Below are 7,760 nucleotides of genomic sequence, written 5' to 3' on the forward strand. Positions count from 1 at the left end.
TCTGGAAGAGTGATGGCTTTGGGGGTATAGAATATGGGGCTATGGGATAGTGTAGTAAAATCTCCTGACTCTCACCACTTATTGCTGCTGCAGTATCTACCAGGCAGAAGCAGGGCTGAAGAGAATGATGGCCATCAAGCCAGAGTCCTCAGAACGCATGCTTAGTTTGCTGTCCCCAGGGTGGGTGCCTGTTTTGGTGTAAATATTTGTGTCACATGTTGAAACTCAATGGCCAGTGCAGCAGCATAGGAAGTGGGGCCTGTGGGGAAGGAGTAGAGGTATGAGGGCACTCTTCTGCGTGGTCTCTACCCTGTCAAAGAGGCTGGAAGGAGTTTGTTCTCCACTCCATAGGTCACTCATGGATAGGACCATTGGAGAAGCAAAGAGGCCAGCCCAGCCACCATCTCTCAGCCTTCAGAACTGGGAGCAATACACTGGTGTTATTTACAAATTACCCTGTCTTGGGTATGTTGTTATAACTGCTCAGGCAGACTAAATAGCGTTAGTGTTATATTACCCGTAGGGAAATCCAAGCAATGAAGAAAATAATTTGAGTAAAACTATCCCACTAGTGAGATATGAACCCTGGCAGGCTGATCCTAAAAATTGTGCTCTTTTATTCCACGTAACATGTCTAACACCTGAGATTCTCCAGATCAGCGATCAGGGTTATGAATTCTGTGTTTGGGTCAGGATAGACTCAGTTATGCTGCAGTAACAGATGATCCTCAATCTTGGTGTTTACTTCTTGATCATGTTTTTTACAGGCAGCCATGCTATACTTCTTAGCATCTTCATTTTGCAAGCCAGACTGACAGACCCATCTCTGTCTGGAGCATTGCCAGGCTTGGGACAGATAGACTTGGCAATCCCAAGTGATATGTGGCACTGTCACTCACATTTCCTGAGCACAACTAAATCACAGGCATACTCCTGAATTCAGCCCTATATGAAGGGAGCATCTTCAGGGAAGAACAGCACAGGGCCTAAGAGCGAAGTTGTTCTTGAAGAACTTATATGGTCCTCCTCTTTGAAGGTGCAGCAAATATTCTGAACATTATTTACAAACTGTTACAGCCTCATTTGGGGCCTTGGTTCTGCTACCCAGTGGCTGTGTGGTCTTTAAAAATTAGCTTCCTTTTCTGAACCTCTGTCCCCTCATCTGCAAAATTTGAGTTTGGACTAAGCCTTTTCAGTCTTGACTTTCAATTTAAGAGAAGGAAAGAGAAAGAGAGAAAGGGAGAGAGAAAGAAAGAGAGAGGAACAAGGAGAGGGGGAGCGAGAGAGATCTAAGAGCTGTTTCTAGAACTTAGTGATATTTAAATGTTTAAAGGGACTAAGAGCCTTCTCTGTGTAATTAAATGTTTTCCTAAATGTTCACTTTGTAAAGTAAATTGAACAAAGTGTAGCCAGGTTCCTGAGTCTTTCCTTAGCATCTACTTTGATGCTCATTAGGAAATACTCTTTGAAGTTTTATTCTCATTTATGTCTATGCCCTAGCTTTGCTTTTGGGTGATCCTATGCTCAGAGTATGAATTAGAGCCTCCTGAGGATCGTTTGTTACAGGCCAGAGGAGAATAGAGGGAGCCACTTTCACCAGTGTTATAAATCAGACTGCCTGTGATGCGTTTCATACCTAACTGTGTTCTGTATTTGAGGAGAACTGCTCTCCAGTGGCAAGCAATTGCAACCCACTTGCTTCTATACATAAAGCTTTATTGGACTGTGTCCAGGCTTGTTTGGTGGCACATTCATTGCCTGTGACAGCTTTCACATTCTAATAGCAGAGTTGAGTGACCAAATATATAACCTCAAAGCCAGAAAACGTTTACCATCCTGATCCTTTTGTGCGGGATTTGAACTTGGGCCTACTGGAGTTTGAACTCAGAGCCAAGCCCTTGCTTGGTTCTTTCACTTAAGGCTGGCACTGTACCACTTGAGCCACACTTCCACTTCTGGCTTTTTGCTGGTTAATTGAAGATAAGAGTCTCATAGACTTTTCAAGCCTAGGCTGGCATTGAATCTTGCTCCTCAGATCTAGGCCTCTTGATTAGGGAGGATTATAGCTGTGAGGCATGGGCGACTGGTTCCATGTTGGACCTTTCAGAACAAGTTTGATGACTCTTATTTGCTGGAACAAGTTTGATGACTCTTATTTGCTGGGACTGGCACATGTTTGCTTCTTTTTTATTTTATTTTATTTTTTTTTGTTGTTGATCATGGGGCTTGAACTCTGAGCCTGGGCACTGTCCTTCACCTCTTCAGCTCAAGGCTAGTACTCTACCACTTGAGCCACAGCACCACTTCTGGTTTTCTAGTGATTTATTGGAGATGAGTCACAGAGACTTTTCTACCCTGGCTGGCTTTGAACTATGATCTTTAGATCTCAGCCTCCTGAGTAGCTAGGGTTACAGGTGTGAGTCACTGGCGTTGTTGAGTTTGGGGTGTGGAAGACATTCCCTCCCTCACCTGGTCTGTATGTGGCACCTGGAGCCATGACAGCCAGCTTGGAACCACGGGGGAAGGGATCAGATAGGCAGATGCCAGTCCTTGCTTATGAAACTGGGCTGCGGATTACCAAGCCCACAGTCATTCCAGACTGTTCTAAGAAGACAATCTGTGATTTAAATCAGTACCATTTGGGGTTAGATACCTAAAGACAAAAGCATCTTAATGATGATGAAGACTCAGTCTGTCCTTCCCCAGTCTCCTCTTCCTCTAACCAGATGTGGCCCAAGCAAGCCTCAGTTCACATCCCCAATGCCTGTCGCGCCCCCCCCCCCCCCTCCACTCCACACCTTCTGGCCACGGAAGTGGACGCATAGTTCCTTCCCTTCCCCTCTCTCCTGCCCCAGGGCAGAAGGAAGTAGCACTCATAGGTTTTATCCTTGTTATTCAAGTCAACAAATCTGAAATTGGCTCAGAATTGTTGGGGAAAATGTGAGCTGTTCTTTGCTAAGAGCTGGAATTGCTTTGGCCAGTTCAGCATGATTTAAAATGAATTGAAAAATGCAGGAGGTCAGTTTGGGGTTAGATGGACTATCAAAGAATTCACTTTTCTTTTGGCCTTGTGTTACAGGTCATCTCTGGATAAGGCTAAATTGAGCACTAAACTCTTCAAATAAATGCTGATTTCCATGGAGAGGCCCAGACTGACTTCATGATGTGGTGTTCCTGACTCTGCTGAAAACTTTACTTGGAGGGAGGGGTAGAGATTAATACAGGGCCAGATCAAATCAGCTTCTAATGCTTTAGTTTACAACATGGCTGAACTGGGTTGGTCTTGACCTTCAGGGTCAAGTTGAGGCTTTAGGCCTCCTTCATCTGGCAAAATGAAACCTAAGGTTGGTTTGTGGCAATTGTTTTATATTGTCTTAAATGTGTGTGTGTGTGTGTGTGTGTGTGTGTGTGTGTGTGTGTGTGTGTGTGTGTGTGTGTGTGTGTAAGGAAGCTGAACTCTGAGGATCTGGGTTCAAAGCCAACCTGGGCAGAGAAGTCCATGAGACTCTTATCATCATTAATCAGCAAAAAGCCAGAAGTGAAGATGTGGCTCAAGTGGTAGAGCACCAGCCTTGAACCAAAAAGTTGAGTGAGAGCACAGGTTCTAGTATAGGTACACAGACACACAGACACACAGACACACACACATACAATTATAGTCACATATATCAAAATTTGCCAATTAAGTGTATTGTGCAATAGCATTAAGCATTTTACACTGTGAAACCCCATCTTCTTCTTTCAGAAGTTTTTGCTTCTCCAAATTCAAACTTTGTCCCTGTCAAATTCTCTATCCTACCTACCCTCACCCCTTGGTACTGTGGACTCAATGTTGCCACCAAAACTCAAGCTGAAATTTCAGAGCTACTGTGCAGGGGGGATTGCAAGGTAGAACCTTGGAGAGATGATTGTCTCCAGGGATGAGTGGACTAGTTAGAATAATGGGGCAATGGCTTTCCTCCGAATGTGTCTGTTGTAAAAGTCTATTTGACTGTCTCTGGCATGCGCCCCTCTTACTGTGTGATGCCAAACCCTGCAAGATGTGGCCCTTCATGGATATGGCCCTTTGATCGTGAACACTTGGGCCTCCAGAATTGTGAACTTAATGAACGTTTTTATTTTTTACAAATTCTCATTTGGTTATGACAATAGAAGACAGACTAAGACAGCTGCTGAGTTCTATTCTACCTTCTGTATTTGAGGATGCCAGGGACCTCACGTGAGTGGCAGGATCTGTCATTGCTGTAGGCTTGTTTATGTCTTCAAGGTTCATTCATGTTTCATTTCTTCTGAGGTCACCCTTGCAAACGGTATAATGACTAGCAATGTGGCACATCTGTTTACGTGTCTCCAATTCTTTTGCTTTTACTTATTTGTTTTTTTCAGGGAGGACAGAGTCTTGATTATGGACTGGGTCAGCCTCATATTTTTGATCTTCCTGCTTCAGCTTCCTGAATGCTGGCATTACAAGTATAGGCCACCATACCTGGCTTATCTCTTACATTTCTTTCAAAATGAAGATTATTTATTTTTATATTTGCTATCTTTTTTTTTGTAAAGGTGACATACAGAGGGGTTACAGTTACATAAGGCAGGTACTGAGTACATTTCTTTTAACATTGTCATCCCCACCCCATTTTCTCCCATCAAAAAGAAGTTAATAGAGCATTCTTGAATGGTCTCACTGCTTCAGTGTGGAAAAGAACTCAAACCGCGGTTATGAGCTATGAACTAAACACCTCATAAGACATTAAAATAAATCATGAGGTAGAAAGATTCTTTCTGTTTGGTAGTTATGCATCTTCTCAGGACTACTTCTCAAGGTGGTAGGTAGAGGAACCTGCTCCAGGGCCACTTCTTTTAGTCTGATCTCTTCACTGTACATTAGGAAACGTGTATGAAGTCCTAAAAACTCCATGTTCATCCAAAGAGTGACAGAGGATTTGGATCTCAGTTCCCAATTTAGTGTATGTCCATAATACCTCGTTGTATCAAACTTTTCTAAAGGGCCAAATTATAAAGGAAATAAAAACAGTTCTCCACCCCGCCCCCCCTAGAAAACCTATAATATTATTGAAGAACTGATGCAAAGAGTGTAAAGTAAAATTTCAGAGGATAGGGTTTTAAGTAGTAAGCTCATGATCTTTCCCTTATTTCACTGAGTCAGTATTCGTTCACTGTTTTTCCAGGTCATTGACTTTTTTTCTTCTTTTCTGGGACTTGAACTCAGGGCCTGGGTACTGTTGTTGAGCTTTTTTGTGTGAGGCTAGCACTCTACAACTTGAGCCACAGCTCTTCTACTATCTTTTTAGTGCTTAATTGGAGATAAGAGTTTCACCAACTTTATTGCCTAGGCTGGCTTTGAATGGCAATCCTCAGATCTTAGCTTCCTGAGTAGCTAGGATGACAGGGGTAAGCCACCTCCCTGCATGCAGCCCCTGGGAAGGATGCTCTAGGCCTTGTAGGTGAAGCCTAAGCTGACATGGTGATCCAGAATATTGATGATACTGGGATGTGGAACATCTACCAGGAAAGCCACAGGCAGCAAATGGAGCTAGCCTAGGGTGAAGGACAGATGGGAGACAAACAAAAAGGCCCAAGCCCTGTGGCACTCACATCACAGCACCATGTGTCCTGGATGCCTGGGTTTCAGTCTTACTTTGGTCCCATTCATTCTTTAGAATCCCTCATTCCTTCCTTTTGAAATAGAAATGTGTACTCTGTGCTATTGTATATTGGAAGTATATATCTTTCTCTTTGATCTTACAAAGGCTTCCAGCTAAGAGTTTGCCTGGCAGAGGTGACTTTGATTTTACACCTTTGAAAGATATTGGCATTGTTAAGATGTTGAGGATTCTTGGAGATGTATTGTGAGATAGAGATGAACCTTTGGAAACCAGAACCAAAAGTCATGGTTTGCATATGAAAAATATCTTATTGGCTCGTGTTTTGAGATTGGTCCCTTGATGGAGGTGCTATTTTATAAGGTTCTAGAAACTTTTGAAGATGGAGCCTTGCAGGAGGAAGTAGATTACTAGGGATGCAACCTTGGGTCCTTAGTCCACTCTTGTCTTTGCATCCTCCTTACCATGGTGTGAGCTTCTCTTGTCTTTCCATGATGGGCTTCAGCCTCTGAAACCTTGAGCTGAAATCAATCTTTCCTCCCTTCAGTTGTTTCTGTCAGGTATTTTGCCATAGCAATAAGAAAAGTAACTAATATATTTGATTTGCAAAAAGAAAAAAAATCAATGAGGGATAGATCTGAGAGTATAGCTCAGCAGCAGAGCACTTGTAAATCTTGTTCAATCCCCAGCATCTCTCCTTCTCTCCCTCCTTCCCTCCCCCACCTCTCTCACACATACACACATGCACACACGCCAGAGGGATGAACTGGAAAATATGAGAAGGATTGTGGAAATGACCAGTATCCATCTGTGTTGAACAAGGAGGCCACAAAGACAAGGAATGCTGGAAAGGGTTTAATGATCCACACAGAACCTCAGAGAGAAGATGAGCCTGGTTAAGGAAGATAGACATGATAGCCTGATATGCACTGAGGATCATTTGGAAAACTGCCAGGTACTTCACTGTTTGCAAACACAATTGGTAACCACCAATGGCCTGGGTATGACTGGTAATAGAAGAATAGTTTGTTATGGACATAATTAGGACAAGTGCTTATGAAGAGCCCATTAGCAATAAGAGGAGTCTGGCCAACAAAAAGCCCAGACAGTCTTTCTATAGCAAGGCAACTCAGATCCCTGGGAGAGAAATGGTATCAGTGCTATGATCACCGCCTGGACCAATATACATATCCTGAAGGTTAACACTGCCAGGGACATACCAGGGTCACACTTGCCACTTGCATGATGCCCTTGTAGGTAAGAAGCTCATTCCTGGGCACGTGATGGAAAAGACAAAAAAGCCAAGTCCTCCACAGGTACATGCATCTAGTTAAATCATTTTGCTCTTTGCTTCTGCAATTGGTAAATTTGTCTAGCAGTATCATTAAGGAAATGATTGGGTCCACTCTGGGCAGAGAGCACATTTGGATTGGCAATCAAGTGGGTTCTTTGGTAAGTGGTCATAATGGCTCTATAACCTTCCTCATATTCCCTAGTTTTCTCTTTTGTGATGGTTTAGAGCCAAGTATGCTCATTCTAAGCAAACGCAACATGTTTATATTTGGACTGCTAAACTAGAGGGCTTGGAAGTGAAGCATAGAGACAAAAGGATGGGTTTTAGGAGTCTAGTAAACACTGTCTGTGGTCCTCTGCCCAATTTCTGCATTGAAAGCTTCTGTGTATTTCTTCTTCCCAGAGCCATTATGGCCTACTGGCACCAGAATGCTGTAATGTTTAGAAGTTTTTAATTCCTTCTAAGCAGCTCTGAGCAGAGGCTCAGCTATGTAGTTCAGAGATGATTCTAGGTGTAATTCATATGCTCTTGTGGTTTCAGGCTGCAGTTAGTCTCTTTAGAACTTTGCTGAAATTGTGCCTTTTGCAGATGTTTCCTTTTCCTTTTCCTGCTTGTCCTCACAGATTTTTCGTTAATGCACTTCCTTGATAAATAGGAATATATGAATCTTCATCTCCGGGTAAATTTCTGAGAAATCTGACCTGTCACTATAGGGAGGTATCAAAGAAATTCAAGCTTCCATTCAAACTTATATTTCCCACATCTTTACCACTTTAGGGACCACCACCCACTCTGTTCTCAGCCTAGTACCTAGAAGATTTAGGTACAGCCTAGAGTGGGCT

The sequence above is a fragment of the Dipodomys merriami genome, unplaced genomic scaffold (assembly GCF_024711535.1).
Source record: "Dipodomys merriami isolate MVZ:Mamm:240054 unplaced genomic scaffold, mDipMer1.0.p SCAF_85, whole genome shotgun sequence".
Classification (NCBI taxonomy): domain Eukaryota; kingdom Metazoa; phylum Chordata; class Mammalia; order Rodentia; family Heteromyidae; genus Dipodomys; species Dipodomys merriami.